The sequence below is a fragment of the Ascaphus truei genome, chromosome 5 (genome assembly GCF_040206685.1).
Source record: "Ascaphus truei isolate aAscTru1 chromosome 5, aAscTru1.hap1, whole genome shotgun sequence".
NCBI classification, from domain to species: domain Eukaryota; kingdom Metazoa; phylum Chordata; class Amphibia; order Anura; family Ascaphidae; genus Ascaphus; species Ascaphus truei.
Genome location: NC_134487.1, coordinates 74,676,866 through 74,701,129, shown reverse-complemented (window position 1 = coordinate 74,701,129; position 24,264 = coordinate 74,676,866).

Sequence of the window (24,264 nt, the reverse complement as noted above, 5' to 3'; positions counted from 1 at the left end):
TAATATGTTTGTGTTTAGTTAAAAATACGAATTTAAAATAAAATTTTGGGCCTTAGTATTTGTAGAGTCTCTGAAAGGTTCGGGACCCTAGGCTACAACCCAGTTAGTCAATGCCTTAAGATGGCACTGCCCTAGGCAGGATGTGGTGTCAGGCCGCCAGTACTTGGGGAAGTCTTGTGTAGACTCATCTTGTGTGTGTCTTTCCTATTTGTGTATGTATCTGTCCTCTTATTTGTGTGCCTGTCCTGTTTGGTGGGTGTGTTAATTTAGTTTCCGATTATTATAGGGGTGCATCAGCAACTGAACTTTCTAAATTGGGGTACCTTGGGAGAAGAAAAGGTTGAGAACCTACTTCCTATGTAACAAACAAAGCAGATACAAAGAGGTACTTTGCAGTCTTGCACTCTAAAGTAAGGTTTTCAACAAGGGGGAGATGTCGTGCTCAGCTGACAAGCTGTTGCCGGTTTATTTGCTTGTTTAAGTAATAAAGCCAGACCCCATCTATGTATTTCTACCAGAAATTGTATATATAGGATTTTGAATGGTGCCTCAAGTGCACAGTATGAAAAAGGGGGGGAAAACCCACCAAGTCACAATAAAACTGAAAAATGATAAATTATTTTTCTTAGTAGATTATAATGGTATTTCACATGTGGTTACATAGTCACAGTTTCTGTTAGGATAAAATAGCACATTTTGTTTTTAACATTTGACTACAGTGAAATGAATATTGACTTGTATAAGTGGCAAAATTAGGTGGCTAAAACTGCTAATATAATTGCAAACATACACTCAGCAGCTGGAGTGTTTGAAAAGATGCAAAGTGTATCCCAGTGCAACTCTGGTGTAATAGAACAGAAACCCATGAATATGAAGAAACGCATGATTTTGTCCTTAGAGGTTTGAAAGCATAATGAATGCTCATATAAGTTTTTAATGTCAGATTTGATATAACAGCTGACCGATGGCAGCAGCGGTAGACCCTCTTCAGTGACATCACTGCTGTATACAGAAGAGCATCAGTTATTACTCTTATTAGCATTTTAATTCTTATATAGCACTAGCACTATACTTAATGCTTTACAAAATGAAACAATTGGTTAAGCACGGGACTACTCAGGCACAAAGCCAATGTACAACAGATATATTTGGAAACAATTTGAGAGAAGAGTCACTATCTTAGAGAGTTTAGAATCTAAGCTATGGAGACAAACACATGCAACATGATTACATATAAGTGCACATGGTATAATTATCTAATCTCAAATGAACACATTTATTGCTGTTGGAAAGTGAAAAAAGTATGTCCTACAATATATGCAGCAAAGGGTTAAAGGAGGGATTTTTTAAGGAAAGGTTTTTTAAGCTGAAAGGTTTCGGTGAAGTGTTACATATTTGTGATGGGCAGAGGGGACATTTGACAAGAAATTAAAGGGCATTCCATTGGTAGGGTACTGCAAGGAGAAGCTTTTCAGATATGATATGGTGACAGAAACATCCTTTTGGGCATTTTGGAGATGGCAGATGGCAGATGACAGATTAGAGGTGGTCGGTTGAAATACACCAGGTGTGTAATTGCATAAAGAACAGAAGAGAACCAACAAGGAAATGTGGAATTTAACAGATAGGTAGCAGAGGGATAAGATTCGAGAGGTTGCTGAAGTGAATTTGGTGGAGGGGAGTAACATAGTGTTTAGAATTGAATGTTACCCGGTTACCCCCCACCCCCCTCCCACCCCCCAATCTCACATAGGGTGTCCTAGGGTGTTTCAAGCTCAGGCTACATGTCTGAATATGGTGCGTACCTGCTGGCAACAGGGGGGCCTGAGTCTACCGCGATGACATGGGGGAAGACAGGACAGGTTTCTGGGGTTGTGCCTCCGTTCTCCTCACTGGTGCAGCGCCTCCATCTCCTGCAGCCCCCAGAAGTATGGGGTGGAGTACCTATAGAAGAATTGTCTCCCCCTGCTCCTGATATACTCCACTCTCAGGCAGGAGCTTGTATAAAAAGTGCAGTCTCTTTATTGTGTCTTCACAGCATACACAGCATACAGTTGCAGACAGATGCATGCAGCCAGCTGTCCTCCTTTAGGATGTACCCTGACTCAACTCTGGGCCTATGGCCACCCAGAGTGGGTCTAGCTCGTCCCCTGCCCCCTATGTAGGGTAGGAGGGATATGGTCCACCTACTAAACTCTAACTCTAACTGCTCTACTCATCCTCCTCTCCTAACTCTCTAACTCTCACTTCTACTCTACTAAATAGGAAGTGCAATGCCCTAAGTAGTTTCAACAGGCACCTCCCCTGTGCCTCTTGATTGGACACAGTCAGGTGACCTGCCTCCACTTCCTCAGTGCAATTGCTTGAGGTGGGGGAAAACCCATGATAACTCCTGGCAAACCTGCCCTTACACAGGGATTACTGCCAGGAGGAGGGTAGAAATATAGCCCAAAACCACACTGGGCTACATGAATATGGATGTTGGTTTGATCAACTGAATTGCCAGTTAGTAGAAGGTTATATGACCTACAGTTGGAAATAATGGAAGAGTTTTAGCTGTCAAATGAAAGAGAAATGAGAATTTCTTACAATTACGGTGTTGTAAAAACTGCAAGAGTGAAAATGTGAGCATAGAATAATACTATTTTGTTTTTAAAGAGTCACGTGATGACACGGCAAAATGCCTGTTGAACAGAAGTTGATGACCCCTACTGTAATTTGAAGGTATGAACTACAGTAGGATTTGTCCTTGGTGGGAAAACCAGGGGCTATTTTAAAGGAGTACTGTAATTTGCACATCTGAGTAAAGAAGGTTGGGGGGAGGGTGGGGTGGCGTTTGCACTGCTCCATGATATGCATGGTTTGGTATATTATTCCAATTTTACAAATGAGAAAATAAATCAACACATGAGACATAAAGTGCCGTATAAAGGAGCATTCCTGGCAACCAGAAGTGTTTTTTTTTTAATGTTACCTGAACTGGGGAAACTTTATCTTTCTCAATCCAGGGGGAGCATGTATGGAGAAAAAACAACAATGCAAATATCTAAGTGCAGATGATAATAATGTGTGAATAAATTCATTCAGCACTTGGCTCTTCTGTGTGTCCTACTCACCAGAATTAAGTTGTATTCAGGGCAACATCAGTGAACTTTGGTATATGCATCTGGAACCAGGTAAAGCTGTGCTTCAATCCACAAAATAAAGCACTTTAAATACAGCATATAACACTGATAATGAAAGCCGGAGAGATCACCCGATACTGTGGTTTACCACACCGCTTCCGTTAAGATGCCCGCTGTGTTCACTGGAGATGTCCGCATTCAGCTCCCTGCTTCCCGAATACCCTCAGGTGCTCAGCTCCATTGCGGTCTCTCAGATGGCGCGTCACTTCCGGTTTGGCTTTCGTGGCTTATGAAAAAGTATATAAAGTGCGCAGCTATACCCTACAATAGTGTATAAATAAACCAGTGTTTCAGTGAATAAAGCGCAATAATGCACAACTTTATCAACCGTGTATAAAATAATATATTTTAACATACAATAATCATATGTGGTTTTGAAGTGCGTATGCAGCCGTATCAGATGGGAGTAGCTCGTTACCCCCACAGCACTAAAGAAACAAAAACAACAGCGCAACCGCAATAGTGCAGATAATGTATCTAAATCAAGAAGGTAAGTATTCAGCGTACATCAGGAACATAGAACATGTGAAGTGTATGGATTAACACATTTGTTACCACACTGTGAGACAGGCTGGAACGAGACCCTCTGTTAGGAAGTCACAGGCGCTGTCAAGACATCATCACAGCTCCTCGAGGATGGTAATTGGCTACACAATCGGTCCGTCTGAGGGTGTGCGTCACTTCCTGGGAAATCTTTTCTGGTAATGGTAATGGCCTGAGTCCCGAGTAAGTTACTCCCAAGGATACAAGCTAGTCCAGCTTAGGTCTTGTGCACACATCAATGGCACAATGCTAGTCCATGAGACTCGGATCAAGCAATATCACGTGACTAACATAAAACACTCAGAGTGCGTAATACCAGCTGCACAGTCTCAGCTGATAGATAAATACAGCCGCTCCTTCGTGGTGTATCACAAATTCAATTGCTGTTAGAATATGCAGGCATGAAATCTACCATAGATTAAAATAACAATTGTAAAATACATTAATCCTACGAGTTTCGTAGCTGAAACTCTACTTCATCAGGGTTGTTTTTGTTCCTTTCCTGGCTTATGTCTGTAAGTAAAATGAATAGTCGAATAGAAGACAAACCCCACCAGAGGGTTTGAGCAGGGAGTTACAACCTTAATTATATCACTATTTGTTGCACATTTATTTGCACGAATATTAACCATTGTATGTATAATGCACTTATTGTCACTCTATAGGGAGTGATCACTTTTAGCGTTTTAGCGCATTTTTTCACACCATCACTCTGTCACCTGAACTGGAGAGCCATCAGGAGATTATCTAGGGCCAGGGTGGGCAACCCTGTCGCCATTCGCCACTTGTGGCGAATTGGCACTGAAACTGTGGCGAACAGGGCCGCCAGGACATCTTGTGTGCCCCCCCCCACTTTCTCCTCCCCTGGTAGGGAAGGAGCGCGCTCCAGCGGTGTGACGCGCTCCCCTCCCTCACCCCCGGCCGCTTCAGCACATGCGTGCCGTGTGCACGCGCTCCAGCACGTAACTCGCACGCCCGCTCCAGGGCTCCGAATGCGCGCGCTCCCTCCCCTCCGAGCCGGATTCAGAAGTTGACGGGCTACCGCGCTCCCCTCTGAGCTGGCTCCAGCTGAAGTTGACGTGCTGCTGCGCTTCCCTCCTTCCCCCTCCTGCCACCACTGCCTCCATCGCCTCTGTGCCGTGATCTGGTAAGAATAGGGGAGGGGGACTGATGATGAGGGGGACTTCTGAAAGGGGCTGGGGGGAGGACAAGGGTGCTGGGGGGAGGACAAGGGTGCTGGGGGGAGGACAAGGGTCTGGGGGAGAACAAGAGTGCTGGGGGAGATAAAGGGTGCTGGGGGCAGGACAAGGGTGCTGGGGAGATCAAGGGTGCTGTGGGAGATCAAGGGTGCTGGGGGCAGGACACGCATGCTGGGGGCAGGACAAGGGTGCTGGGGGCAGGACAAGGGTGCTGGGGGCAGGACACGGGTGCTGGGGGCAGGACAGGGGTGCTGGGAGAGGAAAGGGTGCTGGGAGAGGAAAGGGTGCTAGGGGTGATGAGGGGGGATTAAATGAGATGATGATGATTGGGGTGAGGAGATGATGAGGATGATGGTAGTGGTGGTGGTGTGAGAGGAGGATGATGGGGGGTGAGAGGATGAGGGAGTTTGCGGTCTGAGGGCCGTTCTATAGTGTGTGCGCTTGCTGCACCGTGCGCGCGCACGGCAGTTATAGTTGGCTGAGGTTAGTCAGCCTTTCTATAATTGTGCCACGCGTGCGCACGGCAGTGAGCGTGTAACCAGCCGACGGGGGAAGATGAGGAAAAGAAAGATTTTGCGCTGCTACCGCCGCTGAAATGTGTGTGTGTGTGTGTGTGTGTGTACGCATGTACAATGTTAATAAATAATTTATTAAAGTATTAATTTATTTATTTCAAACGTATTTATAACACACACATATACATATACATATACACACACACACACACACACACACACACACACACACACACACACACACACTGTACACACAGTATCTCACTTGCTCACAGCATACACACAAAAGGCATGTGTCACGTGCACGCGCGTTCGCACAGGCACGCGCGCACACACTATAGAACGGGCCTGGGAATTTATAAACTTGTTTTCACATGCGCAACATAATACCTCAATTTTTACATGGTGTGGCTATTTTCACTTCTAATTCGCCACACCTGTGGCTACATTGAAAAGTAGGTTGCCCACCCCTGATCTAGGGAATGCTCCAGTTTAGGAACGACGAGAAGAAGATGCAGGCATCCCATCAGCCAACCAACTTTGGTAATACTCAAAACCATAGCAACAACAGTGGGTGCTACCAAAGCAGACAGTTCAGATTTGGGCATTCATTTGGTATCAGTGATGTATGAGTGAACAATTTATACCATTTTTATCACATTTGGCTGAAGAAATACCCAGTGAGAGAAGTGCTATCATATGATTATATGCAGTAATACAGCTTTTTGATATAACCAGCTGGTGTGAGCATTTCATTTCACTAACACCGGTGAAGTATTCTCAGAGCCACAGAGACGCCTGATTAGGCAGAGTGGAAAGCCCTGTGTAATTCCTTGAGTAGAAGCTGTGCCTGTGGAGTTCCTGTGCACCTGCTTGTGCACATTGGTGGGAGAACAGGCAAGGACAGCTAAACGGAGGCGTCGCTGATACTGAGACGGCAAACGGAAGTGTTACCAGTGAAGAGGGGAGACACAGCTGAATGCGGTGAGCTGCCACGTACAGAGAGCACACAGTCACTCTCGGGAGGAGACGGAGGCGAGCAAGGGGAGACACGATCGAGAGATATCGGGAGACCATCAGGTACTCAGTACCCACACTTTCCTGGGAAGCGGTGCAGAGCGCCAGGTGGAGGTTTGTGTTGTATATTGTGGGGTTGAGGACGACTCGGCATACTGCCGGGACGCTGCTGTGTCCAACTAACAGGCACCTTACATCTGAAGGAAAACGCCAGCAGCGTGAAGGTCCCCTTTTCTAATTAACCCTGAGAAATTAAGAAGTTTTGGTCCCAAATATAAGACTCTGATTACCCCAAAGCTCAAGAATATTGAACTCCTCATGAGCAGATACAAAGACGTGTATTTACTCAAACGTTCCTTTTTGATCCTTTTCACAGGCAATTTATTATGAAAGTTGCTTGTTTGCTGGTATACTATTGATGTAATACTAGTGATATCCCTGTTTAAATACTAGGGATTATCATAAGTATCAAATTTTTCTTAAATTAATACAGTCATATTCACTTTGCTATCTTCCTTAAACTGTTATATTTCTATATCGCGCCGGATGCCTTTTATATCATTGATATTGTTGTTTTTGTGTCAAAATCAGCATTGGGGCTGCAGATTTTAGAAAAAAATTTCTTCATCCCTATAGTTTTGTGCACCTGATATTTATTTATATATATATATATATGTGTGTGTTAAATGTTTTGTTAGAGGGAATTTATCATCACAATTTGGGCACTCTTACACCAAACGGAATGATTAATGATCAAATTAAAACACTTTATTTACAAACTAAATATAAAATAATGGGTATTACAATTTAGAGAATTGGTGTTGATGAAAGAAAGATCAAAAAGATAGCTCCTACTGTTAGCACTCTATGCCATATATCAATAAATGGACCTAATAGCCCGACAGTAAATTACTGCAAGTCAGGTCTAGTGACCCAGAATCACCGGAGAAAACAAAAAATAATAAAATTTTATTAATTCTAAATTGAAGTTAAAAACACATGTACATTATTAAAAAATCCCCATAGTAGTGTGGCAAAAAGAGCAGCTCGTCCAGGTAAATATATCTAGATAGATAGTATTCAAAAAATACTCAATATAAACATCCAAAGTATTTATATCAATTGTTGCTCAGGCTAGCAAAAAGTCTGAAACAAGTATGGCTTGCAAATATCAATGAACTTTATCAGATATATGTCATCGTCAGAGACAGACATAAAATATGTCCAAATGATCACATGCCTCAGGGATATCACTCCAGAGACACTGATGTATCTTTTTACAGGTTGGAAATCAGCTGGTGTATATCTCTTTAAGGGTGATCAAATTGGTAGTGAACACATCAAAATTCCACACAAGTTTAATATAGTGGACTCAGGATTTAAGTCCCTGTGTCATATGTGAAAACTTGGTTAATCACACACAAAAAAAAAAAAAATTAATATATGTCTCTGAAAAATATGTTAACCCTCGGTGGGTATAATATCTATTGCAGGGCGGCAAAGTTTGCTAGTACTTATACCAGTATGTTTCATACTGGTGTGTCAGTATCATACCATGGTATCCCTTCAAAGAATAATCCCGCAGGTTCATTAGGGTAAACATATAACACACAGCACTATAGGATGCTTAATATTATTCAAAGTGAATTATAATATACTATAATCACACAGACAATGTATCCATTACAGAAAAAGACCTTGGCGAGTCATACAAACTGAAATGAGCTGCTGCAAATACAAGCCTGGCTGCTGCCTGAGCGATATGGATGTCGCCACTTCGAATTACGTCACAGACCGTGTTCTAGCAGTCCCGGACAGACGGCGGAGCCCCTGAGTAAACCGTTTGTCAATATATATATATATATATATATATATATATATATATATATATATATATATATATATATATATATATATATATATATATATATATATATATATATATATTATATATATATATATTGACACTAATAGAGTTACATGCAGGAAGCAATAAACGGTGACTGTACCAGAGGAAATGCTCTGGCAGGTCAGTAAACAATTAACCCTCTATGTTACTAGGGTAGATATTGTCATTGATTCCCGTATAAGTATGCTTGTTCGTAGAGGGCTGCAAGTTTATCACTAGAACACTATAATCACATTTTTTGGCGTCAGTATCCTCTAAGTCAGTGGTGCACAAACTGGGGGGCACGCAATATTGGGTGGTTGCAGAGGTTCCACGCTCTTCCCCAAGGCATTTAAATAAAATGCCGGGGGACCACGTGAGGCCTCTGCCACCTCAACTTCCGATGTTCAGCTGACTTAAGGACACATGACCATGGCAACGCGGCGTGAATTGACATTGCGTGGTAATGTGATGTCATGGTTGCCACGGTAATGTGATGTCAAATGATGCCACGGGTCACGTGACGTGACAAGACGTGACCCTGCAGCGTCATATGACGCCACACGAGGTAAGGTATGCCTTCCCTGTCAGTGGGTCCTTGTAAGAGATGTGTGCAGAGGTAAGCAAAATAGAGATCGTTTTTAGGGTGAAATCAATATAAGGCTTTATTGCCTGTTCCTTTAAATAACACAGCAAACGAAAATATACATAAAACAACAAATACCTATCCCTATATAAGGGCAAACTCACTCCCCAGTCCCTATCTGTAAGACTGGGGATAAAAGACCCTTACCAGTATACCACCCCTAAAGTCTCAGCTGTACCTTAAAACAGGTGGCCCTTCAGGTCAGTGGTGTCAGGTGTCTTGGTGTTCTAGAGGGTCCAGCCTCTGACAGGTTCCTGGGTCCTGTGTCCAGGAAAAGAGGTATGGTCCCCTTCTGTCTTGTTTTCAATGCCCAGTCCTTCTGTGCACTCAAGACCTCTTTCCTATTGTCAGCACCCTTGTGTACTGAGAAAAATCTTTTTCCTGTGTCTCACATGACACTCTTGCACAGAGCTCTGATTAGGCAGGTGGAGACTGGTTAATTGCCAGGCTGCACTTAACCAGCTCCCTGCTGGATTTAGAGGCAGTTTCTTCAGCAGGGATAAGTCCCTGTTACAGTCCTAAAAACCAATGTACTACAAGCCCCCTGAAAGTTAAGGATATACAGCTGTACTACACATAACATCTCTTAGAATTTATTGGCTAGCAAATTTTTTTGTTCTTCAAAATATTAAACTAGAAGATAAAACAAATGAATGGGCAATTGTTGAAAATTATAATGTTAGAACAGGGCAGATTTAATAAACTCCACTGTTAACTAGTACACTGTTATTTTATATTTTAAAATACATTTATAAAATGGATGAGGGTAACTCAATTATTTTCACTTAAATACACACAAATCCACAATGCAACTTCAGGTTTGATTGCTGATAATGACGAACTGTAATTTTTATTTATTACTATGGGTGTATCTACCATCATAATACCGTCATCAGTCACCATGGTTGCACACTGACCTTATGCTTGTTTTATTATCTAGTTCTTCTTGGCAAGGTTCACATCTAATAGTCGTGAGTCACAGCACCAATGCTCACCCTCTGACAAAACACCACCTCATCCTCACAAGGGAAATCATTGAATATTCCTTCTCAGCATATCAAATAATTATAGATTTTTCCATCCTTGGACCTAATCACTTAACCACTTGGCAACAGAAGGAACAGTAACCTATTGCACGACAATGTTTCACTGCTGTGCTGGCAGCAAAGTGCTAAACTGCTAATCTAAAGACCTAAACAAATAATGGGATATACAAATTGAGAAAGTTTTCTCTACTAGAGTTTTAAATACTCATTTCTTTCTAATATAAGAAATACATTTCCATAATAACTTAGAAGAAAAGTATAGTAAACGTGAGGAAATTAAATGTCCCAATGCCACATTAATGCCTTTAATTTATTTAGCTGTGTTAACAATACAGCTTTCATTTTAATATCTATCTATCTATCTATCTATCTATCTATCTATCTATCTATCTATCTATCTATCTATCTATCTATCTATCTATCTATCTATCTATCTATCTATCTATCTATCTCTTTGTCTCCTATGAGGTTACCTGGGTCAACATGGTCTTTGCATTAATTGACCAATAAGATAAGTTTAGAATTGTAGTTCCTGATCTCTACGCCAATTTAAAAATGTATTTATTTTACCAGGAAGTAATACATTGAGAGTTACCGCTTGTTTTCAAGTATGTCTTGGGCATAGAGTTAAGATGACAAATAATACATGGTTACAAATACAGTTACATACAGTAAGTGAACAGGGTATACATTATAAACAATCCATTGCATGCACAGTTAGAGATAATATATATTATAGGCGTATGTAACAGTTACAGACCAGATAAAAATGTGCGACAGCTTTAGTTTTGAAACAACTTAAACTGGTGGCGGCTGTGAGATTCTCCGGTAGATTGTTACGGTTTTGGGGTGCACGGTAAGAGAAAGAGGAGCGGACAGATAATTTGCTGAACCTTGGGACCATTTACAGTCTTTTGGTGTCAGATCTCAGATAATAAGTGCCGAATGTGGTAGGGGTGAGGAGCTTTTTCAGATAGATGGGTAGCTTGCCCAGAAAGTATTTGAAGACAAGACAGGAAAGATGAACTTTGCGCCTAGACTCGAGTGTTGACCAATCTAGTTCTTTGAGCATTTCGCAGTAATGTGTGTTGTAGTTGCATTGGAGAACAAAACGGCATATTGATTTGTAGAGGGTGTCAAGTTTGCTAAGGTGTGGTTGGGGTGCCAAGCCATATACTATGTCCCCATAGTCGACGATTGGCATTAGCATCTGCTGTGCGATACGCTTTCTGACCAGCAGACATATGGAGGATTTGTTCCTGTAAAGTACACCTAGTTTGGAATAGGTTTTGGATGTGAGGGTATCAATGTGCATCCTGAATGTTAAGTGGGAGTCAAACCATATGCCCAAGTATTTAAAACTAGTCACAGGTGGAGGTGCATGCGCGACGGCAGAGAGAATGGATGCGTGATCCCATTGCTCTGTGCCCCGCTCAGAATCTAATGATATAAAACAACCTTTATTTTTCAACAAAAATCGGGAATTCAACTCCTAACACTCTGCTAAACTACCGAGATGGTGAAGCGACAGGAAAAAACCCCGAAATCAAAGGGGCTCCCACAGTATTTCCCCAGCACCAGAAACAGCGCAGCTGAAACAGTAATGGCGCCGAGTTTGAATCAGGGCTCTGATTCAGAACGGGAGGGAGAGAGGGAGGATGGAGAAAATCCAGAATACCAGCCAGTTCGGCTTTGCGATTTTAATCGCCTTTATACAGATCTCAAAACCCTCCTTCAGGCAGAAATAAAAGAGATGGGGAGGGAGATCGGGAGCTTGGGGGAGCGCACAGGACGAGTGGAGACCCAGCTAGATGTAACATCCACGGCCGCCAAACGCAACACTAAAAAAGCAGCGGAGATGCTGATTCAAATCACCGACTTGAAAGAGAAGCAAGAGGACGCTGAGAACCGCGAGCGGCGTAATAATATCAGGATCCGGGGGGTCCCTGAAGATGCAGGGGAGTGTGAGGAATTCGTGATGAGATGGCTGGGAGAGCTGCTGCCAGATGTCCCCAAAGAGCGGTTAGAAATGGACCGTTGCCACAGGGCCCTGAGAACGAGGCCCATGCAGTCTGAGCAGCCGCGCGACATTATAGCACGCCTGCATTATTATAAGACCAGGGAGGCTATCTTACAGAGGGCCCGGGATACACCGTCGGTGGAATTCGAGGGGGTAAAACTACTCATCTTTCAAGACCTGTCCCCCCTGACTTTGCTGCGCCGCAGGGCCCTTACACCAATCACTAAGGTGTTGAGGGACCACAGTGTTCGCTATAGATGGACATTTCCATTCGGGCTGTCCGTCAGTAAAAATGGAAGAGCCCACTACATGAAAGAGTTGGGAGAGGGAGAGGCTTTCCTTCAAAAGTTGTGGCTTAAAGGGGCACCAGTGGCACCGGAGGAGGTGGAGGAAACCCCGGGTCCCAGCTGGGCAACGGCGGGTCAATCTCCCCGACCTTCACGCACCAGAAGTTGAATCCCACCAAAGATATGGTTCGTTTCGTCCCACGTTGTTAGGGAAGCAAGTTTATCAGTTCCCAGTTAAAATTGCCTGGTACTAGGTTATAGGCGTGTGTCCCCGTTGCTGATCAAGTACCCGCATCAAGATCCCCTCCGGTGGGGAAAGAAGCCTCGTTTGCCTATCTGAAAGAGACTCTGTACTTACCTGGGCGATGACGGATGAAGGCCCAAAGATGGCGACGTACACGAGGCAGGAGAAGTATCCAGTCTGGAACGCAGGAGCAGGAAACCACCTTCAACCAGGCAGAGAGCATACGCACATCCGTCCAGGTCGAGCGACGATTCCAAAATGGCGACGGCCGGATGTTCGGGCGCTGAAACCGGAAGGGCGCGAGCGGCCATCTTGCAGGTGGCAAAGTAGTGTTCCGGATATCGCGAGGAAGTGACGTGCGTCACACGAGAAGCCCGGAGCAGCGGGATATTCAAATTAACTTACGCGCCGCGGCTACAGACGGAGAGGCAGCAGCGAACAGCGGCGGAGAGATTGAGACCCTATCCCCACACTTTAGAAAGAGAAGAGGATGTAGAGGCATTAGGATGCGGGTAGGGGGGCAAGTAGTTAGTAAAAGACAGAGGGCTTACAAGGTTGAGGATAGCGACCAGGGCAGATTACAGGAGGTGGGGGGGTAACCCCTAAGACTGAGGGTTTATGCTGGGCAAGAGGAGGTAAGCTGAAGGGCTAGGACAGTAGGAATAAGGAAATAATGGGAGGGCGGAAGGGAAGTGTTAGTAGCTGGAAGGAGACGGGAAGTTGAGGGAAAGAGGGGGGTAAGGTGTAGGAGGACAAGGGGAGTAGAGGAGGTGAGAGAAGAAGGCTAAAGCAAGTGTACAAAGAGGAGTGTGTATGTTATGGACGGTAGAGAGTAAGTGATAGCAAGTAGAAGCGAGTTGAGCAGGTTAAGCGGGTTAAGCAAATTAGAAGAAGGGAAGGTATAATGAATAGACGGAGAGCACATCATAGAGGATATACTAGGATGAGGGTAAGGGGATGAGGCCACCCAATTGAATAGGGAAGCATAGAATAGGGACTAAAGCAGCGGAAACAGGTGCCTGGGTTAGCATCGAACATAGGTGTTAGTAGAAATAAGATATAAAGGTTATGGTTAGATTGTTGATATAGGAGCGGGGTGGGAGCTGAGGGATCTCAGCCTGCTCTGCGGTCCACATGGGCCAGGGGCTGGGAGGGGGTAGTCCCAGCGAAGTCCTTTGGGAGGGAGGGGGATTAGGAGGCAAAGTGACATCAGATGGAGTCCCGGGGCAGGGGCCCAATCCCCAAAGGCATTGGACTCTGAGCCAAGTTGGCAGGGCCACAGCTCGGAGGACATTAAATGTTTATTGTTATATGTGTGTCACCCCCCATGTTTTCCTGTTGTTTCCCCCCAACCCACAGGACCCACTATCCGAGGATCAGCGCGAGCGCCACAGGAAGGAGACTGCCTTACTTCGGTCAAGGTTATCGGCGAAGCACACAACACTACTGTCCCATGTCGCAGTTCCAATCCAACCCCAAGATGAGTAACGATCTGATCCTTATCTCCCACAATGTCAAGGGTTTTAACAACCCAATAAAGCGCAGAATAGCGTTCCGGGACTATATCCGTAAAAAGGCAGATATAGTGTTTGTCCAGGAAACACACTTCTCCAAATCTAATCATCCCAAATACCTGGACAAGCACTATCGGACTGTTTTTATGTCCTCTGCGACAGTAAAGAAAAGGGGGGTGGCTATACTAGTGCACCGTAGAGTGCCCCTCCAAGGGGTCAAACTATATAAAGATTCAGACGGACGTTATATCATAGTCACAGGCACAATTAACAACAAAGAGGTCACATTAAGCTCAATATATGCCCCCTGCGAACAGACACCGCAATTCTTTATGTCATTCTTTGATAAGCTACACAAGGTGGCAATAGGTTGGATATTCCTTGCAGGAGACATGAACCGCACCCTAGATCCAGACTTGGACAGATGCACGGGGACTAACTTACCACAGAAACATGACGTACTAACTATACTTCAAGGGCTACATGATTGTCAATTACTTGACATTTGGAGGGAAAAACACCCTACGGAGAGAGCATACACTTTCTACTCACACCCCCATAACAGATACAGTAGGATAGATTACTTCCTGGTATCTAATAGAGCAGTTCCCATGGTCTCCCACACAGGGATCCATGATATTTCATGGTCGGACCACGCACCAATTGAGCTGCGGTGTGCTTTGCGGCTGCTGGACAGACCAGGGGCGATAGGGGATAAAATCAAGGAATATTTTGAAATCAATACGGGGAGTGTATCAGCCCACTCTACACTCTGGGAGGCCCATAAGGCGACCATGAGGGGACTTCTAATGAATTTAGCAGCACAAACCAAAAGAGCTAAGGAGTCCCAGATAAAAAATCTGCGAGAGAGACTAGCACACCTCTCTGCACGTCATAGTCTCAATAAACAGAGCGATACCCTAAAGGAACTCTCTGACACCAAAACTAAACTCAATCTGTTGCTAAACTCCAGAGCCGAGAGGGAGTTGGCCTGGTCCAAGCGTAAGTTTTACGACAAAGCCAACAAGCCAGATACCTTACTTGCCAATAAATTGCGTAACAAACTCCCAAATTATAGTATCTCCTCAATCCGCACCAAGGGGGGGGACCTTACCTCCGACCCTAGAAGAATTGTCGAGGAATTCAAGAAATTCTATGAAGTTCTCTATGATGGAGATAAGGTCAGCCACACACAGAAAATAGAAGTAAAAACCCAGAAGTTCCTAAAAGAGGCACGCCTTCCCAAATTGAGCAGGGCAGAAAAGGAGGCATTACAGGGTGACTTTACGTTCGAAGAACTATCAGAGGTTATAAAGGCCCTTAAACCAGCTAAAGCTCCGGGACCAGATGGTTTTTCAAATTTGTATTACAAAAAATTCCTTAAAATACTAGCGCCACAACTTTTGAAATTATTTAACGAGATCTTAGCGGGGGGCTCCTTTCCAGCCCAGATGCTCCAGGCCTCTATCTCCCTGATCCACAAGCCAGGCAAAGACCCAGTAGACTGTAAGAGCTACCGGCCCATATCCCTGATTAATTCCGATGTGAAAATATTTTCTAAACTGCTAGCTAACAGGGTGGGCATTGTCCTGCCCGGGCTAATTCACCCGGATCAGGTGGGATTTATTGGAGGAAGGCAGGCGGCAGACAACACAAGACGGATCATAGATTTGATCGATCTGGCCAACAAAAAAAATATCCCGTCTATGCTGTTGAGTCTGGATGCTGAGAAGGCCTTCGATAGGATCGACTGGTCCTATCTGAGGGCAGTACTAGGAGCATTTGGGTTCGAGGGACGTCTCCTAGAAGCCATCTTGGCCCTGTATAAAGGCCCCACAGCTAGGGTGCTCCATCAGGGCTTCCCATCGGAGCAATTTAACATCTGTAGCGGGACGCGACAGGGGTGCCCCCTGTCCCCTCTGCTGTTTGCATTATGTATAGAACCCCTGGCGGCTCATATTCGCCTAAGCCCAGATATAACAGGGATAGACGTAGGGGATCAATCCCATAAAGTGGCATTGTATGCTGATGACGTTATACTGACCATGTCAAGGCCGCTCACTTCCCTGCCCAATGTCTTTGAGATTCTGGGAGCATTTAGCCTCATCTCTGGGTTCAAAATTAACCAGACAAAGTCTGAAGCCCTAAATATTAGTCTCCCGCGCCCAATGGAGAAATTAATCGAACTAAATTTTAATTTTAAATGGCAAGCCTCCTCAATCAAATACTTAGGTATCCAAATTACCAAGACATATGACTCATTATACAAAGCGAATTATCCCAAATTATTTCAAGCTCTAAGGGAGGATCTGAGGGTGTGGGCGGGGTTTGGAATTTCTTGGTTTGGACGGATTCATAGCATCAAGATGAATCTCCTACCAAGGGTGCTTTACTTGTTCCAGGCCCTGCCAATACCACTGGTGCGGGCAGATATCCTCGCCTTACAGTCAAAGATCATGAAATTCATTTGGCACAAGAAGAGTCCACGAATTGCTAAGAGTATACTAACTAGGCCCACGATACGAGGGGGACTAGCGGTACCTTGCTTGATGGCATATTACAAAGCAGCAAGATTGGGTCAGATTGTCCAGTGGCACCTTGACCCGTCACTGCGGAGATGGGTGGCGCTGGAGAAAACCTGCTGTGCTCCAATTGAGTTGCATAATTTAATTTGGCTGCCAAAACGATGCGACAACACAGTGGGGATGCTGCTACGGACCATGGTGAACTCTCTGGCGGTGTGGAGGAGTTCCAAATTTAAACATAAATTAACGATAAAACACTCCTTAATGACCCCGCTATTCGATAATCCAGACTTCGCCCCGGGGATGGACGGAGAGCGGAACTTCAAAATTTGGATACAGTCGGGCTATAAGCGGTTAATAAATCTGAAGGGGCCTAAATTTATTAAAACATTTGAACACGTCAAATCGGAATAAGGCCTACCAAACACTGAATTATTCCGCTACCTCCAGATAAGAGCATTCTATAATGAATTTCCAATTAGACCAGCCAGGACCAATTTCGAGCAGCTGTGTTCCAGAGCTACGGACACACGGGGACTTACCTCTAGATTATACCGGGAGGTGATCTGCCCTGTTAGACAGGACACCGACAAACTGAACTACATGACTAAATGGGAGACAGACCAAGGGGAGACTTTAGAGGACAAAGACTGGGAGTGGATCATACAGGCGGCGTCTAAAAGCTCCATATGCTCAACGTTAAAAGAGAACGCATATAAGGTCATGATGAGCTGGTATCACACCCCACTACGTTTATCCAAATTTGTCGGCGGTTATTCCCCGCTCTGCCCAAAACAGTGCGGGGAATCGGCGGACTTAGTCCACATGCTGTGGTCCTGCCCGAAGGTACTCCCGATTTGGGAGAACATTAGAGCATGGGCACAAAGTATTCTCGATTTAGAGGTCCCCCTGGACCCGTGGCTGTTCCTATTGGGCAGGCGGGCTCAGGGGCTGCCAAAATCAGCACACAAATTGGTGGCACATATGGCCACAGCCACTAGGTGTGAGATCGCAGCATTGTGGATCCAGCAAGATCTACCAGTCATCCTCAAAATCCGAAATAGATTGTGGCAAGTTTGCCAGATGGAACAGTTGACTAGCTGGGTCAACGACTCTGGCCGAAATTTCTTAAAAGTATGGGAGCCTTGGCTTACCCAATCCGACATCCCCGGGGTAGATGCCAGCACAATTTTGCAATAATAAATACAAGTGCGTTCTCTGGTGACGGAGCGGAGCATTATATACAGTAACATAGGCACGCGACAGGTAGGATCCCCTCGATTAGTAAAATCAGAATTAAGAAGAGGAGTCGACAGGCGTCACAAAGAAGAGCGCAATACGGACCGAAAGCAGATCTTCCACCAACGAAGAACACGGTGGCAGTCCACTCCCTCCCCCTCCTACCCCCCTCCTTTTCCTTCCTTGTTGTTTTTTCCCTCCGTTGTCAAGTCTTTGGTCTGGTGAGTCAGGTTTGTCTAGTCTTGTGAGTGCATGTTGTAAGTCCCTTGTTGCTTTTGAGTGATTTTACCCTTGAATGTGAGAGTGAAAAGGGTAAACCTCGGGGGGTTTCAATTTGTTTTACTATGGGATGTGGCATAATGTACTTGTTGTGAAACCCAATAAAAAACTTGAAGTCAAAAAAAAAAAACTAGTCACAGGTGTTAGGGTGGTGTTAGCGTTGGTTCTGATCTGGAGTTCAGACATTGGTAGCTTTAAAAATTTCACCTTGGTCCCAAATACCATTGTTACAGTATTGTCAGTGTTTAAAAACAGTTTGTTTTGGGAAATCCAATTTTCAAGTCTCGAAAAGTCAGATTGAAGTATGTGTTCAAGGTCGGAGAGGCTATGGCTGTGTGCATATAAGATTGTGTCATCTGCATACATATGTATTGAAGCTCCCTTACAAGCTGTAGGAAGATCATTGGTGAACATTAAGAAGAGTAGGGGCCCCAGAACAGAGCCTTGCGGGACACCACAGGTGATATCCAAGGGATTGGAGTTAGAGCCTGAGATAGACACATGGGATCTACCTGATAGGTAGGAATGAAATCAGTTTAAAACATGCTTCCCTATTGCAGAGCACTGGAGTTTGTTTAGCAAGATAACATTATCAACAGTATCAAACGCCTTTGCAAAATCTAGGAATATTGCACCAGTGAGTTTTCCCCGTTCCATTCCACACTGGATTTCATTGCAAACTTTTAGCAGGGTAGTTACTGTGGAGTGTTTGGGGAGAAAGCCAGATTGGAATTGGCTAGGGAAATTTGTCTTGGTATAGTAATCGCTTAATTGGGAGTGAACATATTTTTCCATGACTTTGGATAGTATTGGAAGAAGAGAGATTGGCCTGTAGTTTGAGACAGTGTTTTTTCCCCACTTTTGAAGATTGGAATAATTCTGGCAGTTTTCCAGGTCTTAGGGATATGAATACAGTAGAAGAGAGAAATGGCAGAGCACAACCGGAAATATCCAAAAAAAGAATTTAGAAGGAAAGTGCGTTATCCATAAAAAGTTTAATGGTCATGAAGGGAAAAATGGCAAGGCATTACCCTATCTTAGGACTATCTGGACTGGAACGGGATTCCAGGAAGTGGTTGCAGAGAGGTAATTTCTGCCATGTGTTCGCATGTCCGGATAGTTTTGCGTCCAAACTGAGCCCCTGCTGCCACCTCTTGTGATCCGTTTCGATACCCTCAATAGGGCATTTTTTTAGATGTTATTGAGCACCCTGCGTGGATGCTATTTTATCTATATAGATTCTAGTTACTGTATATGTATTTCACTGAATTTATGCTTTGGTTTGGTATTCACAGGGTGTGATTTACCAAACACAGTACTGCACCGACACACTTTATTCGAGCAAATACCCGGTATGTACCTGGCAGATACCTGGAATGCGCCACTCCTAACCTCTGACAAGCCCCGTTGCATTTGCCTTCCCAGCCTGGGTTCATGCCTGGCTGATGGGCGGCTGATCTGTTAAATGATAATGATTAGGATTTAATAGGCTGCAATGCTTCGCGTGTCTACCAGATGGCATAAATTCATGAATTGTAATGCAGTTTATATATATATACTGTGCAGTATTGCAGCCAGCGGGAATAAAATGCTTCAATCCCTGCTTGGAAAAAAACTCAATGTACTCGGGCAGAAAACAGTCACAAACCTCAATACACCCGGGTATACCCGAATTCGTGGGACTAGCCAAGCTCGAATAAAGTGTGTCGCCAGTGTATATGTTTCATATGTGTTTTTGTTTTGTTTTGTGCATTTTATCAAGTGATTCTTTGTATTTTATGGTCATAGTGACCTTTATTAAATATTGTGATATACATTTTACTAATCTGTGGTGAGCTTGTGTGTGTTTTGTCTTTTGGAAAACCCTTGGGAGTTTCCATTCATAGGAGCATCTTGAGGAGTGGCTCCTACACGCACTGCTGCAAGCAGATTATTTCCTTTAAAGAGACAACGCTAGCGCAAGAATCCTTTATGTGACTTTCTAAATCTAAAGTCTCATAAATACTGTCTCTGGGCTCCAATTGAACCTTTTTTAAAAGATTGATCGCATTTTCTGACACATTTTGTACATTAGGTTTTGTGCTAAGTTCATCTTTTTCCAGTCAACAGTGGACCAAGAACTCCTGACCATAAATAATTCTTGGCGGTGGCAAGTAATTGGTTCGTAGTGTGATGCTTTTTTGGGAGTTATTATTCATTTTTAGAGTCCTTAAGGGAGGTAAGTGAGTCAGCTGAATATCAAGAGATTTTAACCCGTTTCACATACACAATTCACGTGCTCACAGCTGTGGCATTCGTGACACCCAACATACAATAAAAGGAAAACTAAATTAGAATTATTATATTTATTAAAATAATAAATAGAATATTAAACCATTAGGTATGAGAATAAATAAATCGGACTTATAAATAAGAGCAATATATTAACACCCTCTTGGGCAAATAAAAGGTACAATAATTAGCCTGGTCAGTTTATGTAAACCAAGCCTTTTTGTAGGATACCTAGTGTAGAAAAAAATATTACTACATATACTCTACTAGTAATCTGAGAAATACAGCTAGCTATAGGATTTATTTACCAAACTGCACCAATAAAAACATAACTTTCTTGTGTACTAAATGGGGTGAAATTCCTATCAGGGTCCTTTCTCAGGAGCTGGTAGGTGCTTTTCACACTTTCACAAAATTTGTTTTCTTCTGCTTGTACTGTACAACTTTCTCCTTTCCTTTGTAGACTTTCTATTCTCTTACTATTCTCTTCTCTCTGCTAGAAACTTTCACATTCTCCGGCTCTTCATTTTCCTTTCGGAAATTAATTTATATTATTTAATTCTCCTCCTGTGTCTCTAGGCTTTTCTCTTATGTTTCTTTGATCACTCTCTGACCATTATAAATGGTCTAAATTTAAATCTACTGTCTTGCTTTGCAGCGACCCAATGCGACCCCCAGTAGCAAAATGATGCTGCAAGAGTGTTCTCGCACATTGGGGATTCCTAGTCAACATCACAGTGCTGCTGGGAAGCTACACAGCAGTCTGAGAAGAGGAGGAAAGACAGTGGGAATGATTTCCTTCTTCTTAATCTGACAGTGGTCTTTCACAATACATTGCACAATGACAACAATTGCTTTAGATAAAACTGGCATATACACCAAGTTTCTGCTCTGTTCTGTTTGTCCTGCTTAAAGTCTCATTGGTCTCTACAATAGGAGAACAATTGGGTTTTTGAAGCATGCTGGATACAGACCGAAATGTTCTTCACATTCTTTGACATCGCAAGGTCTATGCTCTGGCATTGCTGCTCTTGTGTGCTCCTCCCTGGAATCCTCAGACCTGTAAACTGCTCAGAGCCTCCACACTACACTGTCATCTGCCCATCCTGCTTTATCACAACAAGAACTCAGACTAGAAAGCTCAGCTATGGGTTCCACTCGCACTCTTCTTCAGGAATGGCTATGTCCATCATACGTAGGTGCTCTGGAGGGATTTCTGCAGCAAACTCTATGTGGCAGGAATGCATTGTGCCTGCAAATTTCTACGTACCATGCTTCATACTGTACAAGGTTAATGATAAAGTATATACAAACCAACTATTATTGTGTATTGGGTGTTGGAACCAATACAGTGTTTACATTCGTAGTAACCTTGTAAACAATTCAATGTCAAATGCATGAGAGGAAAGTTTAAAAAATTTAAATGTAACACAGGTTATAATGACAGTAAAAGTAAATTACTGGTGTAGAAATATGTCAATCATAGATTAACAGGGTACATTTCTAAACCACCCCCCCCCCCCACCTCTTGGTACACTTTATACTAAAGAAAACCTGGATTTACCATTATTCAAGGTCACACTCACATTTTTAAATGAATTTCCTCCATATTTGTCATCTTTCTTGTTATATGAACAGGTTTATACAAATAAAAATAAAAGTCAAAGAAAAGCATATACAGTATTGTGAATTAATGGGCAGGTAATTTACATGCATATTCCATTTTTAGTGGTAAGAATCGAGGGCTCAGGATTTTTCTTTTAAAAGATAATTTACATATATATGCAAAGATTTGAAGACCTAACTGTGGATTCTACAGCGATGGGATGAAAATCCCAATAGATACAATGATGAAATAATTCATACCCCTTTAAAGATTACAACGGTAATATATAACTCTCCATACTTATGATACAATATGTTTTATGACGATACTTTAGACAGAGGTTTCAAACTCAATTTAAATCATGGGGAAAAGTATAGCTTTAGAAAAGGGATGCAGTGAAGTGTCACCTGTGTCCATATTTATCTCTGTTAGAGATCGGCATTTGCTAAGCACTCCATGGCATTTATATATAACCTCAGTATCTCTAACGCATTCAGCATTGAACCACTATTAGTTTAAATTAGGATAGCCTTGGCCCTATGTGTTCTCTTATGTTATTATGTATCACATACAAAAAACACACGTTATCAACAAAGCAACTATAGACCCATGTAAGGTTGTTCGATTTGTCTTAGTCGATCATGAATATACACACAATGACATATATTGGCTGTTTTTTGGCATTCTGTATGGCTCACTGTAATTTAAAAAATCCCTAATATGTTATCATTACTCAAATAATTAGTCTTGGGAGCCATAGAATTTTTTGTAATTAGCTATCTCAAAGCAACTGCCATTATACTCATCTAATTATCCTGAAAGGCAGCTGGGTGAATAAATGCTTTAAACATTCATTGCCTTCATGATCCAGGTACAGTCTGTGTATAGTGTATAATTTAATGAAAAATAAAATACATTTCAATAGGGAATACTTTGCAACCAGTAAACATATTTTTTATTTGTTCAACTTCACATGAATATTTTAATAAATTACTATTTAGATTTTATTAAAAACAAATAATGTTATTTTCTTTTCAATGTTTCACTGTAGTGACTGAATTTTTATTCATAATGTTGGCATAATGACAATAGATGGAAGTTTGTATTAGCACAATGAAAATATCAGAAGACATGAGAAGGAAAGTCTGGTTCATTAAAGTACTGTAAGGAAACTCGAAATGTAAGTGACGAGAGAAGTTGTGTAGGGTTTTTAAAAAAATGTTTTTAGTTCTAAAAATATTTTCACAGGAAAAATACATTGAGACTTACCTCTCATTTTCAAGTATGTCCTGGAGGACCAATTTTATCAGCTTATAATAATAGTTCAAAGAAGTGTAATCTTCTTCCAAAAGGGTTTATCACACAGTGGTTTTTAATTAAACTTGAATTAATGATATGTCAATATCTCTCTATTGAGACAATCTTAGAAATGCTATTCAAGCCCTTCAGTGCATGAGCTGTCCATACTGGAGAAGAATTGTGTTTCTCAACAGGCTTTATTTCTGTAAACTAGCGTGTGACGTCACTCCGTATATGCTAGCCGGGGAGCACGGCTAGTACAAACAGTGCGTCAGAAATGTATATATTATTTCTCTTTTTACATCAAGCGGCTTACTAATGCTGCATACTGTAAATTGTTGCTATTACTCATTTAAAGTAACTATTACCGCAATAATAAGTACTCTGGTACACTGAATAATGGAGCAGTACTGAGTAATATATACAATTATTCACTTCAGGCTATGTCAAAGCAACATATTGTACTGGGGTTCAAGCACTTCATTTTGGAACCTATACTGTGAATAAGCTTTTATTAAATTTCTGAGGTGTTCATTAATACACCAAAGCTGTTCCACTCTGTCTACCATATTTTTACTACACCTTTCTATCTTTGCCTTTGCTAGTGAGGTGGTGTCATGACAGAGAAGATTTGGCCCGGGATTAAAGGGGTTACACCCCCATTTGGGCACTCTCTACTCTCATCTGGGAAGCAAGGGGTTAACTGGACTGAGGTCCAGTAATGTGTTTTGCCTTGCTTCAGTATCCAAATGTTTATTCCACTGTGTAAATGTAATGTGTTATCCTGGTGTTTGCACTCACACATACACTAGGGTTGGTGCGAGAGGGAAGGGGTTAATGTTAAAATAGTGATTATAGCCCTTTGAGTAATTTTCCCGCCTTTTCAGGCTCCATTTTGCAGCCGTCCATACGTCGCCATTGAGCCTCCATGCTTTCTAATG